Genomic DNA, 25,305 nt, shown 5'->3' with positions numbered 1-25,305 from the left:
GAAACCCACTGGAGTCATCACTGTGCCTCCATCCTGGCAGACACCTCCATCATCCCACCTATGCTGGAAGGACTTGGGGAAGAAAAAAGGAATTCTCATCTTTAGTTTAATTGTTCAGTACCTGTCTGTATGTAAAACTGAGAATTCCATGGAGGGAATGTATGATTTGAGCAGAACACAGCACACTGAATTTTGCCTTCAGCTACTCTCTCCAAGGCCAAGATTTGCTCTGAGCTAGAGAGGGAGCACCAAGCTACCAGCACACTCCAGCTACAAGCAAGAATATATTTGTAAATACTGTAAATATTTGTAAATATTCTGTATTCCCCCTCTGAATCAGCAGATTCCCACCATTGCTAAGGCATTTTAAAGGCTATTGCCAGGCCAAGACTAGAGTTTGGCACAGCATTTTTTGAGTTACAGCTTGTGCTCTCAAATATCTTCATGTCCCCGGCTGCTCTTTCCGCCTCTTGCTATTTTCCTGGGACAAAAGTCTTGAGGCTGGAGCGCTTCCCACTGGCAGAAACCCAACAGCTTCCACTGAATTAGGTAGGAGAGAGCTTAGGAAGAGCTCCTAAGATCTTCCCAGAGATGCTCAGTGCTTCCCCAGCAGCAGCCCTGGGAGGATGCTGAGGCCGGATATGTGTCCCAGCACCTTGTGAACTTTGTGCTCGGCAGCATAAGGAGCCAGACAGCCTGCCTGAATTCCCTCTGCTAAGGCAATGCAGGGACTCCCCTGACACCTCACTACCTCCCTAAATACATGCTTTTAATAAAGAGCCAATTTAATTTCCCAAACACTGAGTCATCTCGTGTTATTACCTGGCATATGGTACCCAGAACAGCAGCCACAGCATCTTTTCCTTGAAAGAAGGATGTTTCTGTTCCCTCCTCCATCCCCAGCTTTTACAACTCCTCTCCTCCTTTTCCTTTTAAGCAGAAATCCTCTCCTTTCCCCACTTCCCTCCTTTCTGAGCTGTGATGGGATTAAACCAGAAGCAGGGGCGAAAGGAGGAGGTTGGGATGTGCAGCTCAGAGGAGCTGAGGGGAGCAGGGTTGCTCTTGCATGGGGACAAGATCGGCAGCTCCACTTTGCTCTTTGGACCTGGAGCTGTGCCAGCTCCTGGAGAAAAGTCCCCAGTCACCGGAAAGCTGCCCTTTCTTCCTGCTGGGACACGTGGATAATGAACGCCATGAGCAGCGTGGCCAGGGAGCTCCAAACCCACGCGAGGGTGGGAGCGCTGCAGAGAGGCGGCAGACACGGCACCTTCTCCGGAGTCTGGCACCCACCCATCTGTGGGTTCACCTCCAGTCACCCTGCTGTCACCCTGCTGTCACCCTGTCCACCTCCCTCCCACAGCCCCTGGGAAAACGAGCCCAGCTCCCCCTCGCACTCCCACAGATACTGTGCTCTGCAGGATGGGTCATTTCCCAAAAATCTCAGGCTGGAAGTCATGTGCCCTGATCCAGGATCCATCTGAGTTCCTGATCCAGAGTCCTCAGTCCTGCCACCTTTCAGCTTTCAGCAAGGATTGAGGCGGGTGCTTGGTGGCATTTTGTGACATTTTGTGATGTCTCTAAGCTAAGGATGCCTTGAGCATTTTGGGGCAGGAGTGGGGTGCATGGAGACGTCCCAACACGTGCAGCCAGGATCTGCTGTTCCCACCCAGGAGCTGGATTGACACATGCCAGCGTGTTCACATGTTAATATTATGGGCTGGTGTTCTCCACAGAGAGCGATTTGCCTTAAATAACTATCTGAGATTAATTGTTTTCAGGTTAAAGCTGACACTGGAATTAAAAAAAATTATCATTAACACAAGAATGGGTCCCACCTTTTTTCTGCCCCCCAACTTGCTCCCATAAGGCAGAAGCATCCCTGTGAAATCCTGGGTCTGGGGATTCTTGGTTTAGGGGCTTGAAGGCTGGAGGGGATGTGGAGAGGCTGTGTGAGTAGATGATCTGGGAAAAAGGGATGTGGGCAGAGCCGTTGTCTGCCCTGGTGAGCTCCGCAGCTCAGCCGTCACTGGAGAGATGCTATTGGCACTTGGATTAATAATTAAACCATAGTATGATCATAGATAAAAATATTAAAATCTAGGCAGTCCACCTTTTCTTAAAATACAACAAAATAAAAGGAATCTGGAGCTAAATTAACAATGTGCTCTCCCAATTACAGCCACCCTCCGGTGAATATCAGGTTGTCATGACAACCTGCCCAGCAAACGATAAGGCCCAAAATAAAGCACAGCAGGGAGAGAGATCTTTGGAATCCGATTTTGCTGTCAAAGTAGAATTAAGGTTTCTTCAGAGGCCAGCAATTCTGGTGAATTTATGGCTGCAGTCCTTCTGTTGATGTTCATTAACGTGATCCATTTATCCGGATGAGTGTGACGGTAGAACCAGAGAGGGAGCAACAAAGAATCCATGGTTAGAAATAAAGTTAACCTCTTGAATACAACCCAAACCCCAAGAAAAAGGGGGATGATTGTTGGGTGGGTGTTTTTGTGAGCCTGGTGTGGTAAGTAGAAAGTGGTTTAAATTGCTTGTAGGAAATTCTCTGGTGCTTTGAGCACCGGAGCTGAAGGGATCCAGTAGGCTTGAGAGCGATTTAAAAGGTGCTTAAATTCTGGTTTTTATGTTTATTGTCTTAGAATTTTGTGTGTTTATATAGAAACACTTGATTTATCTGCCATGCACAGGGGCCTTGGTAAACTTGAGAACTGGGCCTATGCAAACCTCATGAAATTCAACATGGCCAAACGCAAGGTTCTTCATATGAGTGATAGTTATCCCAGGCACAAACACAGACTGGAGAATGGATTGAGAGCAGCCCTGGGAGAAAGGAAAAGGTGCTGGTGGGCAAGAGCTGGACCTGCCCCAGCCCTGAACCCCCCTTGCCCTGGGCTGATCCCCCAGCGTGGGCAGCAGGGGAGGGGGGATTCTGCCCCTGTGCCCCTGTGCTCAGGTGAGACCCCACCTGCAGAGCTGCCCCAGCCCTGGGCAACAACAGCACAAGGACGTGGAGCTGCTGGAGCCAGCCCAGAGGAGGCCACGCAGCTGCTGCCAGGGCTGGAGCCCCTCTGCTCTGGAGCCAGCCTGGGAGAGCTGGGGCTGCTCCCCTGCACAAGAGAAGGCTCCAGGGAGAGCTGAGAGCCCCTGGCAGGGCCTAAAGGGGCTCCAGGAGAGCTGCCCAGGGACTGGGGACAAGGCCTGCAGGGACAGCAGCCAGGCAATGGCTTCCCAGTGCCAGAGGGCAGGCCCAGCTGGGATATTGGGAAGGAATTGCTGGCTGGGAGGGTGGGCAGGCCCTGGCACAGGGTGCCCAGAGCAGCTGGGGCTGGCCCTGGATCCCTGCAGTGTCCAAGGCCAGGCTGGACAGGGCTTGGAGCAGCCTGGGACAGGGGAAGGTGTCCCTGCCATGGCAGGGGTGGCACTGGATGAGCTTAAGGTCCTTCCCGCCCAAAGTATTCTGTGATTCTGTGAAACACTTGCAGTCACCCTCTCTTCGGTTTAACGTCCCCTCCTTAAAGCCCAGCTGGGTGCTGCTTTGTCGTGAGGAGACGGTTGCGGCTCTTAACTGAATCTGAATGGATGCAGGTGAGGACATGCGAATCAGTGTTTGCCCCTGGCGCTGTGTGTTGGGTGGGTTAACACCACCCCAAAGGCTGCTCTGGGCCCCGGGTGGTCTCTCACCTGCCCTGGAGGGTTGGGTGGCTGGGGACCCCAGGGTTTGGGCGTCTGGGGCTCCCTGTCAGATTCCCGGACTGCAGGACCCGGGGGCCCCCTGTCACATCCCGGGACTCTGGGATCCGGAGGTCCCCGTGAGGCCCCCGAATGGGTGGGATGCGGGGGATCTCTGTGAGACCCCGGGGTGCGGGACCAGCAGATCCGCAGCAGATCCGCAGCAGATCCCCGCGGGGTGCGGGATGCGGGGGGTCCCTGTCAGATCCCGGGCTTGCGGGGTGCGGGAGGTTCCCGTCAGAGGCCCGGGGGTGCGGCACTCGGGCAGTCGCTGTGGGATCCCCGCCGTGCGGCCCCCCCGCAGCGGGCAGGCCGCAGCCCCGGACTACATCTCCCGTCAGGGCCGGCGCGGGCCGCGGGCGGGGCGCGGCGCGTCACTGCCCGCCGCCCCGGCCCGTCCCTCCGCCGAGCCGGAGCCGGAGCCGGAGCGTCCTCCCGGGCGGCGCCCCCGGAGCCCCCCGCGCCCCCAGCGCCCCGCGCCGCGCCCATGACCCCCTCAGCGGGGCACTGACCGCGCCCGGCCCCGCACGGTAAGCGCGGCCTGAGGGGGACGTGACACAGCACCGGCCGGGGGGGGGGGGAGCGGAGGGGGGCAGCGGGGGGAGCGCATCCCGGCTTTTGTCTCCCTTGGAAAGACGTGAACCCCGCGAAGGGGGTGGTGCCGCCGATGGAGACGGTTTCTGGGCAGGTCTCGGTGCTGGCGGTGTCGCGGCGGCCTCGCCCCGGGGGGGTCCCCCCCGCTCGGTGACAGCCCGTGCGTGGCCGTGGGGCCCCCCCCCCGGGATGCGGCGCTCCCCGCGGAGAGCTCCGCGGCTGGGTTCGGGTGTGCTCCCGGCCTCTGGAAGCTTCCCGGCCGCTCCGTTTGGCTGGAGAAGGGCAGGGCAGCCCCCCAGCCCCGCCCGCGGCGAGCCCCCCGTGGGCAGGAACACAGGGACCGCATCGCGTCCCCGCCGCAGGAGCCGCGGCCATCGCCGTCCCCGTCGCGGCAGAGCCGGCGGCGGAGCCCGCACAGCAGCACCGCCGGCACAAAGGTGCCAGCCGAGCATCCCCGGGGGCCGCGGCCCCGGAGGGATGCCCGCGGCGGGGTGGTCCCGGCCGGGAGCAGCGCCCACCCCGCGGGAGGTGCGGCCCCCGGGATGGATTCGGGTGTAGCCAGCCAGGGCTCGCCAGAAACCCGGTTTTGTTGTCGTTTTGTGGTTATCGTTTTCCTGCAGAGTCACTCTGGCTGCACGTGGTCTCGGGGGCCGTGGTGGGTGACAGTAGGGGACAACAGATGCTGTGGCAGCGGAGCAGCCGGCAGCCGTGGGATGTTTTTTGCCGCAGCTGCCCCCAGCAATGTTGAATGCTGGAGGCACAGTTGTTGGGTGCCATTGGCCTCCCCGTGCCTCGAAACTCAGTCCTTGGAGTTGTTTTTCCACAGAATGAGACTAAGGTTCACCTTCTGGGGCCATTCCCTGGGTCAGGCTTCTCTGGAAAGGGTGACGTTCCCATCAGTGAGATCCCACAGTGGATGAAGCAGCAATGCCATTTGTTTGGAAAGCAGCAGGTGCTGTTTCTCAGTGCCCCAGAGTCTGGGTGCTTCTCTCAAATGGGCCATTTCCATGTGCTCATGGGTGCCACAGTCATTCCTTCTCCAGTAATCTATGCTGCTCTTCCTCCACCGCTCAGGCAGGTATGGAATGAAGCTTGTTAATAGAAAAGAGACTTGTTAATAGAAATTGAAGAGATGGGGTAAGCAGAAGATAGACTCAGCTTCCAGGTTGTTTTTTTCAATGCAAAGATGCCAAAATAAGACCAGATCATTTAATAGTCTCCCTTCTCTACAAAACCTAGGAAGGCTTTTTTGATGGTGGACCATCCTCTGAGCATCCAGATTCTGGCAGGGGGTAGAGAAGGAAACCTCCCACTCTGCTTATGATTTATGTGACCCTGACAAGCAAATATTCACACTTTGTCTCCAGTGAGTGGTAAAAGCCATTTTGTCGTGTCCACCAACATTATTTTTCCCTGTGTGGATCATAAAGACTTTGCTCTGCCATCACAGAACCCAAGGTGCAAGAGTAAAACTGTGTGCTGCATTTTATCCCCTGAAGCCTTGGGTAAGATTTGTAGGCTGTGGTTGCCCTGCACTGAGTGTGTTATCTTTGGCACAGACAAGCAGTGGCTGTTTTGGGAAGCTCAGGCTGTGCATTTTTTTTCTTATCATTTATAAGATCTCGGGTTGCTTTTAAAGCAGAGGAGCAGCAGTTGGATGCTGCTGCAGGTGAAGGTGATGCAGGGAAGCGACCTGTCTCAGGTGAGCTGGGGGCTGAAGTCCAGCACCAAGCTGGATGGAAGACTGGAGACTATTTGTGGATATGAACTGAGCATCAGTTGTGCCTTTGTGATGTTGTTTGGGAGAGGACTGAGGTACCTGAGGGGCTTGTCTGGGTTTGGCACGTTTTTTCCCATAGCTGAGTCAGCCTGATCCACAAAAGGGATGGGAATGGTCTGTGGAGGCCTCCTGAGAGCCATGAAAAATAGAATGCAAAACATGGGAGCATACTTGATGGATGTTAGCCCTGGATCCAAACTGTGGAAGGGAAGATGGTGAGGTGCTGGGCTTTATCTCCAGAAGTCTCTTCGTCAGTACTTGATCTTAGGTGAGAATAATACTCTTTGTTGCTCTCTAGCGTATCCTCATGTGGGGGTGAATTGCATGGTTGAGTTCACTCTGCTCTGATCTCCTGGTGAGGACAAATTTTGTGGTTGACTCTCCCCTTCTTTCTCATTTTGTGTGTCTCTCTCCTGTTTCTCCTTGCAACCATCCTTGCTGCTGCTTGGTCTTTTCCCAGCAGCAAGAGTGTGAAATTGTGGTAGTTGTCACGGGTTGAGATTTTGCCCGCAGGTCTCTGCAAAGCAGCAAGAAAACCCTCCTGGACCTAATTTAATTTCATGTTCTTGCTGCTCAGTTGAGTCTTTGGGGTCCTGTCTGTTTGTGGGGAGTGTAGCTAAAAGTGGAGCAAGACCCTGTGTTTTCTATGAAGGCTGGGGGCAGCTTTTTCTGGAGCTCTTTGGAACACATTTAACATCCTTCCTTTCTGTTTTGAAGTAGTAATTAAATACCATTAATGATTTCTCTGTTCTTCAGTTTGGCTGAAGTGTTAAGACATTTGTGTTACACCAGTGTTAAATTTCAGAGTTTGCTGCTCTGTTTGGGGTAGCATCAGGTTGGGGAAAGGACAATAGAAGACTGGAAGCATTGAGGCTTCTGGTTTAGTAATCTTCATAAATGCCTTGGGATGTTGTTGTGAAACTCCTCAGAGAAGGGGCAGTTCTGCCACTTGAGGATAATTAGCAGATTACTGTGTCATCTGAAATGAAGGGCTACTGTAGCCAACCAATCATCTTCTGTTTGTTTGAGACCCTGGTTATTTTATTTTTTTTTAATTTATATACATTTTTGTGCATATACATACATACATATATACATATGTGTATATATATATATTCACTATATATATGTATATATATATATTCACTATAACATAGATGCCTTGCTGGTGATCCTAAGACAAGTGTGTTTCCTGCTCAGTTCAGACCGAAATAGGAACAGCATTGGGTGTTCTTAAAACTTTTGTAGATTGAGATTTCCCTGCTAAAATGAGTGGTTTTGTTCCTTTCACATCTGCCTTGATGTGAGTTGTGTCATGAGCTGTGCCATGGTCAGTCTTGGCTTGCTGGATTTTGCATTGTCATTGTCAGTCTTCTGCATTGTGGAGGTACCTCAACAGTGGCCAGGAATGGGTGGTGGTGTCTCTGTCATGAATGGATTGCAGAAAATTTTTAATGGAAAATTAGTAGATTTGAGATTTTGCTGCTTTGAGTTAGCTCTTGGAGAGTCCTCTCAGGCAGTCTATGGGCCACTGAGATTTTAGGCACCCCAGGTTGTCTGGGAGTAGTCTTGTGCTCACTCCAGAAAGGCCACGGCTCCTGTCCTGCAGAGACAACCCTCAACCTCCCTGTCCCCGAGGCATGTAGCAGTTGTGATCCAGGAGATGAAGAACTTGGTTTCTGAGGTGGTGGGAGAACCTGTGGTGACAGAACCAAACTTCTGCCTCTGCTGTCTGTGCAGGACCAAATCCTGCCACACCTGTCAGCCAGGAACCTGCTGCAGGTGTATTTCATAACGTGCAGACGCTTATCGAGGGCGTCTCCTCTGTGGCAGCTGGCTCAGCTTGATCTCCTTCCCCAGCATGGTTGCATCCATGCAGGGGATGGTGGTAGAAAACATCTGCATTTCCACCAGGACGGGAAAGGATTTTGGTGGGATAACATGGATGTGGTGGGGCTGTCCCTGGGATGGAGAGCAGGGATGTGTGGTGTCCCCCATCCCCTGGTGTCACATCATGCCTGGGCAACCTGAGGATGCACGTGGTTGCCCACAAGCTTCTTATTTCTCACCAGTTTGAATGCGTGTACTCGGTTTGTGTGGCCAGGTTTTAGTAATGGTGGAGCTGCTGGGTGGTTTCTGTGAGAAGCTGCCAGGAGCTTCCCTCATGTCCAGCAGAGCCAACGCCAGCCAGCTCCAGGACAGACCCCCCAAGGCCAAGCCCATCAGGAATGATGGTGATGGAATAACAGATTTAAGAAGAAAATAAAATGGTTGCCAGTCACCAGCAGTTGTAACTGAGTCCTGAGAACAGCAGGGTGAAAAGATGGGAGAGGAACAACTCTGCAGACACCAGGCTCAGGCCAGGAGGAGGGGCAGGAGCTGCTCCAGGTGCCAGAGCTGAGATTCCCCTGCAGCCCATGGAGGGCACAGGGATGCAGAGATGCACCTGCAGCCCCTGGAGGAGCCCACACTGGAGCAGAGGGATGCCCAAGGGAGGCTGTGATCCCGTGGGAAGCCCATGCTGGAATAGGGTCCCGGCAGGGTTATGCTGATCTGTGGAGACAGGACCCCATGCTGGAGCAGGTGTCCTGGCAGGACTTGTGACCCGGCGGAGGGACCCATGCTGGAGCGGCCTGTCTTTGAAGGACTGCACCCCATGGAGGAGTGATACACATTGTAGCAGTTAGTGGAGAATTGTTGCCGGTGTGATGGACTCTCACTGGAGAGGTTCATGGAGAATTGTCTCCTGTGGGAGGGACTCCACACTGGAGTGGGGGGACGACTCTGACTTCTCTCCCTGAGCAGTGGCAGGAACATCTTGTTCTGAGCTGAAACTCAAGTCTCTTTTGCCCACAATGGTATTTGGTGAGGGATCTCTCACAGTCCTTAACTCATGACCTTTTTGCTCTATTTTCTCTTCCCAGTCCAGCTGTGGAGGGGAGTGAGAGAGCTGCTTTAGTGATTGCCTGGATTCCAGCCAGGGTCAACCCACTGCAATTGGCCTTAATAGAAAAAAAAACCAAAAAGCAACCAACTTCTCCCTCCCTCTGGAGCAGGCTCAGCTCTCTGGGACTGGTTTGTACAGGCTCTTCCACCCTGGAGAGGCTTCACCACCCATGAAACCTGCCCTGCACCAGAGCAGAAGCAACTGGGAGACACACACAGCTGCCACCAGCTTGTTTGCGAAGGCACCTGCAATGGGGAGCCATTAGCAGGGTTCATGATTAATGCTGAAAAATGCTTTTGGACTCATGAAATATTGGAGGAGCTGTGTTGCTTGGACCTTGGCAGAAGCTGGTATTCACAATCAAGCTGTAGCCAGTTGTGTTGGGTGGCTGCTGGCTTGGGACATGAGTATTTGGGTTGGCATGGGAGGGGTGGCTTGGGAGGCTGTGGCACAGGAGGGTGTCACACTGCAGCAGCCAAGGTCCCTGACATCAGCTATGCCATGCCACATGTTGGGGACCACACCCCCAAATTAGTGTTGTGAGGGTCTGCTGCGAGGTCAAGCAGTGATAGGGCAAGGGGCTTTAAGATGAAAGATGGGCGGATTTGGGTTGAGTGTTAGGAGAAAATCGTTCCCTGTGAGGGTGGTGAGACTCTGACATGGGTTGCCCAGAGAAGCTATGGCTGCTCCTGGATCCAAGACCCAGCTGAATGGGACTTGGGTAGTGGAAGGTGTCCTTGCCCATGGCAGGTGGTGTAACCCTATGGTCTTTCAGCTTTCTTCCAACCCAAACCATTCTGGGGTTCTGTGTTTCTATGGAATAAGCAGTTGCAACCCCGAGTGTTTCACATAATGTGATTAAATTCACAGGCCTGTCTGTGCTACCGCAGCACTTCTGTTATAGCCCTTTCTGAACAACAGAAATGCACTGCAGATGTTTCAGAGGTCTTGGTTGTCACCAGCTTTGAGCACCCCTATTGCAAAGCCAAAGCTTTATGAGCAACGTGGAGCTGGTTTTGGGTGGAGCAGCCTTGGGTGAGATTGGGGCTGGAACAGCTTTGTAGAGCTGGGCTCACCTGTGGCTGTGAGCTGTTCTTTCTCACATGTGGTCCATGGGAATGTCATTTTGGGGCCACCGGCTTCTGCAGGTGGCTTGAAGGATATCTGAGTCTGGAGAAACACTCCTTAGTGTTTGTTAGTCAGGGATCTCGCAGGAGTTAACCTGGAGTGAATTTTGAAGGATTTTTTCGTCCTGCATAGAAGTGTATGCTCCAGTCACTGGCAGGAGTATGGTGTAGCCTAGGTCCAGCCAGCCAGCCCAAAGCAGTAGTCTGCAAATCATGGAATCAGAATCATAAAGGTTGGAAAGTCATTAAGAGCACCAAATCAAATCATCAATGCAGTACCACCACCATGTTCACTACTAAACCTTGTCCTCAAGTGCCACATCCACATGCTTTTTGAACACTCCCTGGGCAGCCTGTACCAGTGCCTGACAACCCTTTCAGTAGAGAACTTTTTCCCAATACCCAATCTCAACTTCCCCTGTTGCAACTTGATCCTGTTTCCTCTCATCATGTCACCTGTTACCCGGAAAAAGAGTCTGACCCCCACCTTGCTGTACCCCCCTGTCAGGGATTTGTAGAGAGTGAGAATGTCCCTTCTGAGCCTTCTTTTCTCCAGGCTAAAATGCTGGTTTGCTTTTGGGTGCTGCATTTCCCTGTATTACCTATCCAGAAGCAAATCCCCTGGGGTTGGAGGACTCCTGGGCGCCGTGTCCAGCTGCAGTGAAGACAGGGAGCATTTTAATAACATGTCATCAAAAATACCATGTTGTGTGTCTGGGCAAGAGAAGAAAAGGAAGCAGGAAGGGTTGTGGTTGTGCTGTGATTGTCAGCTGGAGGTTAATAACCATGTTTTATGTTTAAGAAGGTGTTTGCTTTGCACAGTGTGAGGAGGGAGGAGTGTATGCCTGAACCCACGGGAATTGTATTCCCTTAAATCAGGACATATCGTTGATCCAAGGAATGTCTCTTCCCAGCCAGACGATCACCTTGGAGGCATCTTTGATTGTATTTTTCCTTGGCCCAGGAGGCTGGGCTGGTGATCGTGAAACGTGCAGCAGTAATTTTTGCAGCAGGAGGTTTTACAGGAGGATGTGAAGGCTCAGGGGGTGCTTTGGGAAATGATTTCTGTATTTTTCTTGCCACGTGCATGTTTCATCCTTGGGAGTGAATAGGTGAGCCAGGTGAAGTTTCCAGGGTCCTGGCTGTGATGTCTGCAGAGGCCTCCAAAGGAAGAGGAGGTCAGGGGTGTGATGAAGGGCTGTGCTGAGGCAGTGGATGATTTTTTCTTCCAGCTTTTCCCACTTTTGAAATCGGCAGTTTCTCACACCCTGACAGCAACTCTGCAATGAAACACATACTTCTGGAAAGCTCTTGCGGTGGATGCTGAGTTTTCCATCTCTTCCCTTCACCCCTGCTCTGCCCATCCCCGTGACAGCCAGGCACAGGCAGATGAGTGTATTTCCTGCCTTTGCAGGTGCTTGGAGCACCATCAGTCATGGACAGGACATCACAGCTGTGATGGATCACAGCTCCACAACTGTGGAGTGCTTGGTTGTCAGCAGAGCTGCAGCATCCTTCCCTGCCAGGATGCTTTTAGTGCCAAGATTCACCTCAGGGCACTGGTCCTCCCCTGCTTCTGCATTTTGGAGCATCTGCAGAGCACACGTTGTTTTTCTCAAAATTGATTCTGAGAAAAAGCACTTGCTTCACTTTTTTTTTTGATAGATATATTTTTGTCACATAAGGTGAAAGATTCATTTATCGACTGCAGTCACTTTGAAGCTTCTCCCCTGTTTTTCTGCTTGCTTTTTTTTTTTTTTTTCTCCAATGAACAGAAATGAGGCTTATGCACTCAGACTGACTGTCACTTGCTATTCCTCCAGAACCCTTTTTAACCCAGGGACTAATACCAGCCAAATTTGACACAGGAGGGCACATCTTGAGGATAAGAACTTACAGGCTGTAAGAAAGAGGGTGGAAAAGGAAATGTAAATTCCTTCTTGTCTGCAAGGAGAGGCTGCATCAGTTGTGAGCTTAAATAATATCTGTCTGGGTGCAAGCAGGTCTGTTAATTCTGAAGTAAATTACCTTAGTAATTTGCTATAATTTATATAAGGAAATAGCCCAAATAGTTTTGAACACAGGGAAGGAGGAGCTGGCTGTAGGGATGCTGCCAGGGTGGGTGTGTTGGGATGATTCTAGATAAGTTTTAAAGATCCCTCTCCCTCTCCCTCTCCCTCTCCCTCTCCCTCTCCCTCTCCCTCTCCCTCTCCCTCTCCCTCTCCCTCTCCCTCTCCCTCTCCCTCTCCCTCTCCCTCTCCCTCTCCCTCTCCCTCTCCCTCTCCCTCTCCCTCTCCCTCTCCCTCTCCCTCTCCCTCTCCCTCTCCCTCTCCCTCTCCCTCTCCTCTCCTCCCCAGATTTTTTGCTTGTGCATGACCACTGAGCTTGCAGAAAATAGCTGGTGGCTGACTTCTCTCCAGTCTCCTGCCTGCACCAGTATCCTACAGTTCAGAAGGGTTTTCCAGCCTTGATCTTAGCCTTGCCACGTGTCTGCTGGGATGGATAATCAGGTATTATACTATGACTGCTCCTGACAGTGATGTTCCATGTGTTGTCACCTACAAGCTCAGAGAGTCCTTGCATGCTGAGGCGTGGGTAAATTCTGTCCCCAAATGCTTGCTTGGACACTTCCCAGGCTCAGCACAGTTTCCCATCAGGACTGAGGTCACGGCTGGCAGCATCACCTGGAGAAGATGAGGCAGCATTGCAGTGGCTTTTCAGCATCAGCCATGGTCCATGAACTTGCTGTGGAGCTGAAGCTGCTGTTAAAAGTGATTACGGAGCCTCCAGTTCCCAGAGGAGCCAGGGATGATGCTCTGCCTCTCTCCTGTTCCCGTTACAGCTGCAGCAGGACGCTGTCTTTTCTGTCCCTTTCCCTGCTGCTGTCACTATGTGCACTTTGATTTTTTTAATTTTTTTTTTTTTTACACAGGGATTCTCTTCCTTTTTGTCAGCTCGAAGAATGATTTTTCTTACGCTCTTCTCTATTTAGAGCTGTGGGGGAGGAAGTGACTCAGCCTTTCCCCCCACTCTGATTTGCACAGTCATCCCTTGAGCACCTCCAGTTACGCTCACTTCATTCAGCAGGAACATTCCCACCTTCTTGCTGCACGTTCTGGCAGGGAAGGGCACAGTGGGGGAGGAATGAACCCTCAGCAGGACCTTTCCCTGTGCCAGGAGGAGAGTGAAGCAGCGAGCAGGCCGTGCTGCCAGACCTTTGGCAGCTCCAGGTCTCCTGTCTGCTCCTTGTCCATATGGACATCTGTGGAGGAAGGGCTGGCCAAATGAAATTTCAAGGGCTGGCTTGGTCATACTGTAAAAAAAGATGGAATATGATGTCATGGGCTCCCCCAGGAGGGGAGGTGTCTCGGGTTGTGCTGCTGGCACTGCTGGAGGATGCGCTGCTCGCCTGGGTGATGGTGGAAGAGGTGGTTGTGGGTGATGGATAGTGACACCAGCTCCGTGCAGGACCGCTGCCAGCTTGCCTTTCATGGCAGGGCTGAAACGGCTGCTAAATTCCAGGGAGGACACACTGCCTGCTCTGCTCTCCACTGGGTTTTCAGGCAGTTCTGCTCAGCAAAGAAGCCAATAAATCATCTGCCACTCCAAGTGATACCAGGCATTTCGTGTCCCATATTCTGTATAAAAAACAAATGCATTAATTTTGGGTTAATTATTCTCCTACCCTGGAAGCCAGCATAGCTCTTCGTCTCTCTAAAAGGGAGATGGGTAGATAAAAAGAAGATGAAACTCCCAAGCCCCCTAGAATCTTTCCTTTCTGGTCCCAAATCAGATACTCAAACCCTAAAATCAATTTTGGTCTGCTGGAAGGAATTCCAACATGCATCCCTTATTGCTTTGCTTTATAACGCAAGGAAGCTTGGCAGACAAAATGAATATTTGCATGATGGTGAGGGGAGTGCTAGGAAGCACGAAGTTGGTCATCACCTAGAAATACTCCAGTAACCTCTTTTGGAGGTTTAGATTTAAATCTCTTTGATTTAGACTTGCTTGTGTTCATCTTTTTTCTTGTCTTTTAAGAAATCCAGCCATATAATGAACCTGTCCTTACAGCATCCTACACTCCGCTTAGGCCATGTTAGCTGCCTTCTGAACGTCTCTGTCTATTGATTAAAGCATTAGGAGGAATGTCAGCTTGGAAGAAGTGGGTTTGATTAGCTAATTATTTTAACAAAAAAAGAGGTGAACTTGGATTAAAAGTACAGAGGAGATTGTAGTCACTGTTTTTTAACATGCTGGAAGGGAGGTCAGAGCACATAACCAAATGAGAGCGTTGGTCAGGACGCTGATGAGGGGAGTTTGGAGGCTGAAGGTCAACATTGTGATGTCATCTTCTGCATGACCTAGGAGCATGGAAAATTATTTGTCTGTATTTAATGGGGGCTCCTGGTTTTTGGCTAGTGAACTGTAGTAAGTGTAGGAACTTCATGGTTTCATGAAGCAGACAGAAAAGAGTTGAGTCTGTAGGATGTTACTCTTGTGTGAAGGCTGGGTTTAACTTAGATCAATCAGTCAGTGGAGTAATTACATCCTGAAGTACTTCATGGATTCAGAGAACAGTACAATCCTGGAATGGTTTAGGTGGGAAGGACCTTAATATCATCCAGTTTGATATTCTGCCGTTTGTGGGGACACTTTCCCAGGTTGCTCCCAGCCCTGTCCAGCCTGGCCTTGGACACTGCAGGGATCCAGGGCCAGCCCCAGCTGCTCTGGGCACCCTGTGCCAGGGCCTGCCCACCCTCCCAGCCAGCAATTCCTTCCCAATATCCCAGCTGGGCCTGCCCTCTGGCACTGGGAAGCCATTGCCTGGCTGCTGTCCCTGCAGGCCTTGTCCCCAGTCCCTGGGCAGCTCTCCTGGAGCCCCTTTAGGCCCTGCCAGGGGCTCTCAGCTCTCCCTGGAGCCTTCTCTTGTGCAGGGGAGCAGCCCCAGCTCTCCCAGGCTGGCTCCAGAGCAGAGGGGCTCCAGCCCTGGCAGCAGCTGCGTGGCCTCCTCTGGGCTGGCTCCAGCAGCTCCACATCCTTGTGCTGTTGTTGCCCAGGGCTGGGGCAGCTCTGCAGGTGGGGTCTCACCTGAGCACAGGGGCAGAGGTTGGATATTCCTCAGCTGGCAGGTGGGAAAAGCTTGCTGTTATCAACACAGCTGTGTGGACTCCAAGCAAGAGGCTTCACAAAACCATCATGTTCTGTTTGTTGTTGTTTGGGTTGTTCCGAGGATCTGTTGCGGGTTATAGGGGCAGGTGGGAATATTGATTAGGTGTTCAGAAAGAAGCAGCTTAGTAAACAGTGTGGAGGCTCCAGTGAGGGAGTGTCTGCCTCCTCTGTTAAGAGAAGCAAATGTCCTTTGGAAGGTGGTGGTTTGATTCAAATCAGTGCTGGGAGGGAGACCCAAAAGCTCAAGCAATAGGTGACTGTTTTCTGTGTTCTGGGCTGGCGGTGATAGATGTGATAGATGGCCAAATCAGAGACAGGCAGATGATGACACAGGTGGGGAGGAAGAGCCAAGAGCAGGTCAGGGCAGTGAGCACATCCTCCTCTTTGGTCTGCCCTTCCTGTTTGCTTGATCTGGGGTCAAACATCTGGATGTGATCTGAGCCCAGCCCACACTCTGGGGCTGCAGCTGTGGCTCTTTCAAGTCCTTGAGCCCCGAGGCTGCCAGCATGGGCAGAGCTGGTGGCAAAGCATCCAGGAAGGAGGAGATGTGTAATAAAAAGCTTCTGTCTCCCTTTATACAGGAAAAAGTGCATGCATACCCTGTTCAGCACTCGCTGCATGGGACCATCCTCTGCCTCCCAGATCAGGAAGCTTTGCTCAATGGGATTGTCATGTACTTGAATTTCATGTCAGCCTGCTTCCTCTCCTAAAGTTCAGCCTGACCCCTTGCTGTGTTAAGAAGTTTCTTGTGGTTTTGATTAAGCTTGAAGTACGTCTTTCTTGCTGGAAGTCTGGGCTCAGGGAAGGTGTCCCTTGGTAAAATCCTGGAGTTATTCTGGATCGAAGTAAGCTCTGGAGGTCCTCTGGTCTAGCCCTCTGCTCAGTGCAAAGCCAGCTTCTACATCAGACGTGCTCAGGGCCTCCTCCAGCTGAGTCCTGCTGCTGTTTCCAAGCTGCACACCCAGATCTCACACTCAAGTTACATGCTGGCTGCTGAACCACGACTCAAAGCAAAGGAATTTTCCAGTATCCCATCGGAGTTTCCCCAGCTTCACCTACCAATCCCCAGACCTGGAGCTGAGCAGCTGCAGCTGTTTGCTGCTGGAGGAGGTTGTCTGCTCCTGGTGTTTCCCGTGCCCCTGGCGTTCTGCTGATGGGTTTCTCAGCTGCTGGGGGATGTCACCACTCCCCAGAAAAGTGGCAGCGCATGTGTGCCTGTGTTTGCTGGGGAGGCTTATCGCCAACTGACCTAATTATTGTAATCTTGCTCTTCCCCAGATAGGGCAGGTTTCCTTGGCTCTCAGGAGGCTTCATGGGTTTTTCCAAGCTGTTCTTTGATTTATTGTCTGTCTCTTAATAATATTACTCTTTTGCTCAGGCTAAGTGAAGCCCGAGAAGAAGGGCTGTAGCCAAGGAGAGTGTAATACTTGTGAACTGCCTTTCCTGCTCCAATGGCCATCCTGCTGGGTTTGGTGCCAGACTTTCCAGGCAGGCCCCCTGCAGGGATTTCTTCACAGCCCATGCTCTTCATCACAGCTCCCTCCTCTTCCCCCTGCCCTGATTGTACACGTGCATCCTCTTACCGCAGAAATCCTCTGGCTGCCAGAGTTAACAGGTGAAAACGGTGGAGTGCCACTTTCTGCCCAGCTCTTGCATGCAGAGTTGTCCTATTGTCTGTACCTTTTTTTCTTTAGTTTCCCATCCCATCCCATCCTATTTGTTACCTATCCCATTTTTTTGTTGCCTATCCCATTTTTTTTCTTTTCTATCACTTCTTTTATGTTGCCTATCCCATTTTTATGTCCTTATCCCCCATCTCATTTGTATTATTCTTCCTGATCCTTTTTGTTTGTTGTTTGGTTTTCATTTTGTTTTGGTTTTTTTATGCCTATAATGATGTTTTATTCTCTATCCTGTTTTTTACTTCCTTTTGCTCTCCCTGCTATGGTTTCTCCCTTCTTTACCTGCCCCTTTTCCTGTTCATAATATGTTTTTTTGGCTACAGGTATAGGCCAGGTGCATTTTAGAGGTGCCAAATTCTCTTTTTTTCCCAAGACAGGGATTTGCAGCATGTCAACAGGGTTTAACATGTACTTCAACATCAAAAAAACAAAGCCTAGGACAGAAAAAAAAAAATTAAATCCAGCCCAGCAACTAAACATTGCAACCTGGGTTGCAATTGCAACCATTCAAACACTTAATTTTCGTCCTGAAAGCCGTAGCTGGGATTTATGCCTGTGCTGCCTAAGAGCCCCACAGCCCTGGTCGGGCAGAATAACCCACGTAACACGGTGCCTCCTTAGAGGAGCAGGGCTTACTGCTAAGCTTCCCGGTTAAACCACCTGATGGGATCAGCAGAGGTTAGCAGCACCGCAGGGGCTCGGTGGCAGAGGGCTTGGAAAACAACAAGTCAGCAGCACTGCCCTGAAAACCTGTTTTGTTTGGGTTTTTTTGTCCCATGGCCCTGTGTGAGATCCTGTTGTACCTGAAAGGGAGTGGGAGAGGATGGATCGGGCATCACGCGAGGCTTTATCTGCATCGGGGTTTCTGCAGCCCTGGGTGTTATCTTGTGCAGTGCCTGATAGTCTCTGGAGAGTAAATATTTTCTCCTGCAGCAGAGCAGCCCGTGGAGGAGCTGGGAACAAGCCAAAGTGTAGGCATTTCTGGGAGGTTACAACCTGAAAGGGCTGGCACTGGGCTGGTGCCTGGTGTTCCACCTTGCCAGCAGCCAGTGCCCCTTTTTTGGGGTGGACTGTGGGTTCGCATTTTCCTTATTTCCCTCTTCTTTAGAAAAAAGGGTATACATGAACTTTCCCGAGGTTTTTAACTTTCTAACTTTCGAGTGAATTACAGTAACACTTTAAATTGCATCTTCTTTCCTGAAGCGCTGCTGCATCCTTTGGGTGGGTACCTCAAATTATCCTCAGATTCTCAGTGAATACTCTTCAACACCAGGCTGTAAAACAAACAGTTAATGCTAACTCCATTTTTTTCCTTAATTAGCCTGTTGAAAAATCATAGTGCGAAGGATAGTTGTGGGGGATAAGAGTGCTTTTAGCTGGATACAATGAGAATAGATATTTTTATTTTGTTGAAACAGGAAACAAAATAATGTCAAGTTCCATTTAAATCCAAAATGAAATCTGGCTTAAATCATTTTACACTATAATGGAGAGTTGTGGAAATTCAGTGTACATCACCACAAAATAAAAGAAAAAATCCTTTGTTTAAAAATACAAAACTCTAAAAAAATTTGAACCATTTTTTCAGTATTTTCTGCTCAGTGGTTTGGCTGCAATGACTTGACCAAAACTATTTAAAATTCATCAAGCCAAGTCTGGGCTGCTGGAAAACAAGTAATTTTAAAAATTATTATTGTTGCTATGTGATAGGTTCAGACTTTTGCTTCTTCAAGGGTGAATTCTGTTCTTCTGGAAACTGTGAGAGAGGAGAAATATGAACCCTGTCCCACACTGTTGGAGACGACACGTGTGGCTTGAGTGCCAGGTGTCACCTTCAGTTCCTGGTGCTGGAAAGCCTTTGGATTTTTATGTCCTAGGAATGCTCACCAGCAGCAGGGTGTTCCCATGGACCAGGGTCCTCAAGAAGCACTGGCACAAAGTTTCCCAGAGCAGCTGTGGCTGTTCCATCCCTGGCAGCGTCCAAGGCCAGGCCGGATGGGGCTTGGAGCAGCCTGGGACAGTGGGAGGTGTCCCTGCCCATGGCAGGGGGTGGCACTGGGTGGCTTTGAAAGTCGTACCCAGCCCCAACCACTCCATGGTTCTATGAAAGCTCTAAAAGGGATGGGAAGAACCTGCCCCAAGCCCTAGAGTTGTGTGTTTATCTTGGCATTCTTTGTATCATCCTCTGAAGCCTCCAAGTCCTGCACTACTTTAGCACTAGGAATGAGGTTTATTTTCTTTATCATTCATACTGTATAATTTATGGCAGAAGAGCCTTTTCCAGTCCAGTGTTAAATTCTACTGCTGAATTGGGGGGGTCATAAAGACCCCTCAGATGGACATCCCTACCCTGTGATGGCACCCAAGAGCTAGGAATTGTGGTGATCTACCTTCAAGACCCTTTGATGTGAGACACCATCTGGGTGAATATCTCTAAGCAGTCTCTTGATTTATCCAATTCTCCCTTATCTCTTTTATTTCTTTTTATTCCTTTTTTTTTTTTCTCTGCAAAGTAATATAGTTTGGGCTCTCTATTTATTCTCTGAAGTCAAAGGTACATGAATAGCAGGTGTCCTGCTGCGATGTTTCTGCTGAAGCTGCTGATGTTGCTCCCCTGTGCTGCACCTGCAGCCCTTCCCCCATGGTCCCATTGCACTGCTGCATCCTTTGGATGGATACCCCAAGTTATCCTCAGTTACTGTGAACTGCTCTCAACAAATAATTATTGCTAACTCTAGCTTTTTTTCTTAATTAGCCTGTAGCGAAATAATGGTGCCAAGGATAGTTGTGGGGTATAAGAGTATTTTTAGCTGGGTTCAGTGAGAACAGATATTTTGTTGATAAAGGAAACAAAATAATGTTAAGTCCCATTTCAATCCCAAATTAAATGTCTTGAATTATTTTGCATTATAATGGAGAGCTGTGGAAATTTAGTGTACCATGAAAGAAAAGAACAGGGTTTGTGTTTCACAAGAGAGGGAAGTGAGGCAGGATGGAGGAGCTGGTGACACCCCAGTCACACATGTAGTGCATGGCACATCTGGGTCCATGGTGGGTGCAACAGCTGGACACGAAGAGCAGCTCAAGGGTATTTTGGGACAAATTTTACATTCTTGTCCCCAGTAAACCAGCAGCAGCACTGAGACTCAACAAGGCATTATTACAGTGCATGAAGGGAGCCTACGGGAAAGATGGAGAGAGGCAGTTGGAGTGACAGGATGCAGAGGGATGGCTTCAAAGTGACAGAGAGTAGATTCAGATTAGATATTATGAAAAAGGTAGGTGGTGAGGTCCTGACACAGGTTGTGCAGGGAGTTTGTGTCTGGCCTGGAAGTGTCCAAGGCCAGGCTGGATGAGGTTTGGAGCAACTTGGGATAATGAAAGGTGTCCCTGCTCATGGGTGGGGGTGGGACTGGAAAATCCCTTCCAACCCAAAGCATTCTGTGATTCTGTGGTCCGAGACCTGGGGTTAGCAGAAGGGAGTCTAAGGGCACTGACAGCAGGATAGATTAGAACACAGAGTTGTGAATCCCAGCGCTGTCCTGATCAGGGCCAGTCCCAACTGTCCTTGCTGCTGGTGAGGGTAAATAGACACTCCCCAAGCTCATGCTCATTTCAAAACAGTTTACTTATCATGTCCTGAAAGTGCCTGTCTCTCTGTTTGCTTTGTAATAACAAACACCTCCCTGTCCTGCTCCTGCTTTCCAGGGCTCAGCCAGGTCCCCTGGGTGATGAATGTAGCTGTGCACATGCTTGCAGCATCTTTACACCCTCAGGGTCAGCTGGCTGCTCTTCTCAGCCCTGCTGCTGGCTTCTTGTCATCCCTCACTCACTGCATTTTAGGGGAGAATAACTATAGGTGGAGTGGGGCCACCTGGGAAGGGAATTTTTGGAGATCTGTGGCAGCATTGCTGGTGCAGAGCATACAACAGAGTGATAGTCTGGGAGTGATTGCAAAAAAATGCACTTCAAGCCTCAAAAAGGAGGCTGATGGCTGGCCAGTAGTTCCCAAAAAATTCCTGTCTGGGGAGGTGCTTGCTATTTTTGGACTGGTTCCCTAAGGCAGGCGTTTTCCTGGGGAATTGATTCAAGCTGCCTCATCAGCTGCTGGAAGGAGCTAAAAGCTGGGAATGGATTTGAGAGGAGGGTTAGGCTCATGGGCTTGGTTTATGCAGCTTGTACAAAGGAAAGCTTGGAGGATCTGTTTTCCTCCTGTCCTAGGCTGGGTGTTCCGGCTTCTGTGACTTTTGTCAGTGTGGTGGGTTCACAGGGAGCCCACCTCTGCCACACAGCAGCATCCCTGGGCTTGGTGAGACCTTTGGTGGTGGCTGTGGTGCCTGTGCTGTATGGTGTTCCTTCCTGGGACAGCTGCTGGGAGCTCAGTGCAAAACCTGGGTCCGTCTGGGTATCAAATTTGTTTTCCTAAATGCAGTGGGCAATCATGTGGGAGAACATGGCACAAGATCTTTGTAGGCTGAAAAGTGGATTTAGGGACTTCAAAGGCATCTAGGAAGAAACTCATTTATGGAGAAACGCTCTCCTGTGAGGGTGATGAGGCCCTGGCACAGGGTGCCCAGAGTAACTGTAGCTGCCCATCCTGGGAAGTGTCCACAGCCAGGTTGGATGGGGCTTGGAGCAACCTGGGATAGTGGAAGGTGTCCCTGCCCATGGCAGGGGGTGGAATGAGGTGAGGTTTAAGGTCCCTTCCAAGCCAAACCATTCCATGATCCTGTGATCTTCTCAAGTTGTGAGAACTACCTTAGATGAAGCTTTTTGCCCACAGCAGTCACAGGGATTTCAGTTGAGTTCAGATGGTCCCTCTGATTGAAGTGGGAGTCATTTTTCCATAATGCAATACTTTGCTGGATGAAAGCTGAGTGTCTTGAACACATCCAGTCCATGTCTCCAGGAGCAGTTGCTAAGGAGTGTGCTCTCTCCAACCCCAGGTGAAGGTAAAGCTTTGGTGACTGGCTCAGTCTGGGGTCAAAAATTAGAGAATCAAATGCCATTGCTGGGATGTTTGTCAGGCTGTCCCTTTCTCTGCCAAGCAGAGGTTTCCAAAAATTGGAAAGAGCATGTGGGATACTGGCCACCTGTGTCATGGTGAACCTCCTTCTGTGGTGTAGAACACTGACCCCACAGGATTCCCTTTCCCAATGTGCTTCTCCAGGCCTTTTGTTTGGTTTCCTGACTTCTTCTTCTTCTTCTTCTTCTTCTTCTTCTTCTTATTATTATTATTATTATTATTATTATTATTATTATTATTATTATTATTACTACTACTACAACAACCAGAAGCAGTGTAAGGAAGCATGTGCTTTTCCTTCTGCATTTACAGAATTGCAGAAGGAACTGTACTTTCACCAAGTCCTGTTCTTTTCCATTAGAATATTTAAAGTATCTCATCTCATGGCTGCTGTCTGTATGAGAACTGATAAAGTCAGTGACTGATGGTCCTGGGGTGTCTGTGATGTAGAACCCAATCTGCTGCTTATTTTATAATTTAAACATTAGTATGGAGTAGTGGGGGTCCAGAGGCAGGTTTGGAAAATTTTATTTGTTTGTGGGTGTAGTTGAGTAGGGTTTTTTTTTTGTTGTTTTTTTTTTTTTTTTAACTGAAGGTAATTAAAGATTCAGAAAATCTCTGAATATATTCATTTGTGCATGGAGTTCTTCAGTTGAGCTTAACTAGCTCAGAGAGGACTTGATAAGTTATTTTCCACTTTCCTCTGCAGTGTGGCACAGGTTTACTTGATGATTTCTCTTTCCAATTCCAGCTGAGCAACTGTGTTAGGCAGAATGCACAGAGATCCCTGTGAGCAAGCCAGCCCTGGGTCAGAGGGGATTGTCTCTCCTTCAGATCTTCCTCATGTAACCCCATCCCAAACAGCAGTATACCCAAGGCTGGGAAGGATTGTTTCCCCTTTTTTTAGCAGCAGGAACCCACAGAAGATTTGCTTTCGATGGTGCAGAAGGTGGCTGATGTAGCAAAAAGCATCTTACTTCCTCATTCTTATCTCATCTTCCAGAAATGTTGAATTTGAGATGCACCAGAGACTCTCCTGTCCCTATCCTTGTTGCACAGAAGAGCTTCATTTCCAAAACAGGGGAAAGCTGTGATGAAAGGAAGTTGTTGGTGGGGGTGGAGGTGAGAATCCTTGAGGATGGGATCCTCATGAGGTTTAACAAGGCCAAGTGCTGGAGCTGCAGCTGGGTCAGGGCAGCCCCCGGGATCAATCCAGGCTGGGGATGAGCAGAGGGAGCAGCCCTGGGAGAAGGACCTGGGGGTGCTGGGGGGGAGAGCTGGACCTGCCCCAGCCCTGAGCCCCCTGCCCTGGGCTGATCCCCCAGCGTGGGCAGCAGGGGAGGGGGGATTCTGCCCCTGTGTCCCTGTGCTCAGGTGAGACCCCACCTGCAGAGCTGCCCCAGCCCTGGGCAACAACAGCACAAGGACGTGGAGCTGCTGGAGCCAGCCCAGAGGAGGCCACGCAGCTGCTGCCAGGGCTGGAGCCCCTCTGCTCTGGAGCCAGCCTGGGAGAGCTGGGGCTGCTCCCCTGCACAAGAGAAGGCTCCAGGGAGAGCTGAGAGCCCCTGGCAGGGCCTAAAGGGGCTCCAGGAGAGCTGCCCAGGGACTGGGGACAAGGCCTGCAGGGACAGCAGCCAGGCAATGGCTTCCCAGTGCCAGAGGGCAGGCCCAGCTGGGATATTGGGAAGGAATTGCTGGCTGGGAGGGTGGGCAGGCCCTGGCACAGGGTGCCCAGAGCAGCTGGGGCTGGCCCTGGATCCCTGCAGTGTCCAAGGCCAGGTTGGATGGGGCTTGGAACAACCTCATTAAGTGGGAGGTGTCATTGTCCGTGGCAAGGGGCTGGACTGGATGACCTTTTAAGTTTTGTTCCAACCCAGACTGTTCTTTGATCCTATGATTCCCAGGAGAAGAGGACCAGCTGGCTCCTCCTAGCATAAAATCCATCCAGGAGTGGCAGCTCCAGCATTTTGGCTGGTGGCCAAGGTGTGTTCTCTGGATGCTGCTACAAGCTGGTGTACAGGCACAGAAATGTTTTTTGCCAGTGAACCACGGGCATGATTTAATAGGGATTAAGCAGCCTCCATGCCTGACCGGAGTGTGCTGCTCCTGCACAGTCCCTCCCATCGGCAGCCACCAGCAGGATGGATTACTTCAGCATGTTGATATCTCAACTTAGAGTTGCATGTGTCTTTCAGGATTACAGAGCTTTTCACAGCCCAAGTGCCCATTATAGTGTCTGGATGCCTGGAAAGAAAAGATTTTGTCACGATAATGGTTTCCCTTCGGTTATTTACAAAGGACAATGCGCAGCGGCTGGCACGGGTGTGCAAGCGACTGTGTATGGATGAGCTCGTGGTTGTGATGCTTTTATTTCGGATGTGGGCTGTGCTCTCTGCCTGCAGCCCACCCTGGCTGCTGCTTTGATGGGATCATGGCTCATCCCTTGGGGTGCCAGAAGAGCTGAGGAAAAAAACAGGTGTTGGTTGCCTGAGGATTGTAACCTGACAGGTGAATCACAGAGGGACACACGCAGGTGCATGGTGCAATGTGCAAGCTCATCTGGCAGGAGAACATCCTTGGTTCATGTCTTCCAGCACGATCCCTGCAGCCATCACTCCTGCCCAGCTGCCAGAGTGATGCTGTGTGCTCTACAGGGAGAAACAGAGCAGCTCTAAAGAGGAGAGCATTTGTGAAATGCTGTTTCTTCAGATATTCATAATAATTGTTCGATATCTTTACCTGGCAACATTTTCCTTGTGAAGGTGAAAAATAGCCAAGGGTAAGATGTAACGTGGGCTCTCATTCCATTAGCATATAGTAGGAGCAGGGGAATGTGGAAATCGATTATATCTGCCTTAAGTCACAGTTTGTAGCATGAACCAATGTAAAATAGATCATAAAACTCAGGCTGTTCACAGTTCAGGGATTGGTGGTTGAGGCCTTTTATGGCCTGTTTCAGATTTTATATCTATAAATGCTGGTGCATTTGCATGTATTGAATTTGTATCAAAATCTGTGAGCATTCCTTGCTGCTGCAGGCAGAGTGATTCTGCAGCATTCTCCTTGCCCTGACGTCCCCTGCAGTGGAGCATCCCACCACAGGGTGAGCCCAGAAACCCACCTCCATTCACCTGATGTTCAGACAGCAGTTTTCTTAGTTGTATGCTGTTTTTTCTTTTTCTTTTTTGATAATACCTATCACAAGCCAAAGGTAATGTCTTCCCCCAGGCAAG

At 50.4% G+C, this 25,305-nt stretch overlaps 1 protein-coding gene across 2 annotated transcripts in view; it reads left to right on the top strand.

The window, feature by feature from the left end:
* Positions 1 to 4,139: 4,139 nt before the first annotated feature.
* The window catches only part of CTIF (cap binding complex dependent translation initiation factor), a 147,435-nt gene continuing 126,269 nt past the window's right edge, over positions 4,140 to 25,305 (top strand). For both annotated transcript variants that reach the window (XM_058828214.1, XM_058828213.1), the window contains exon 1: positions 4,140 to 4,274. The gene's annotated coding sequence lies outside the window, so the exon portion shown is untranslated. The remainder of the gene's footprint in view (positions 4,275 to 25,305) is intronic.

Source organism: Poecile atricapillus, chromosome Z (genome assembly GCF_030490865.1).
Source record: "Poecile atricapillus isolate bPoeAtr1 chromosome Z, bPoeAtr1.hap1, whole genome shotgun sequence".
In the NCBI taxonomy this organism is placed as follows: domain Eukaryota; kingdom Metazoa; phylum Chordata; class Aves; order Passeriformes; family Paridae; genus Poecile; species Poecile atricapillus.
Note: the sequence above shows the minus strand (reverse complement) of the source record. Positions and strands in the feature narration are given on the sequence as shown.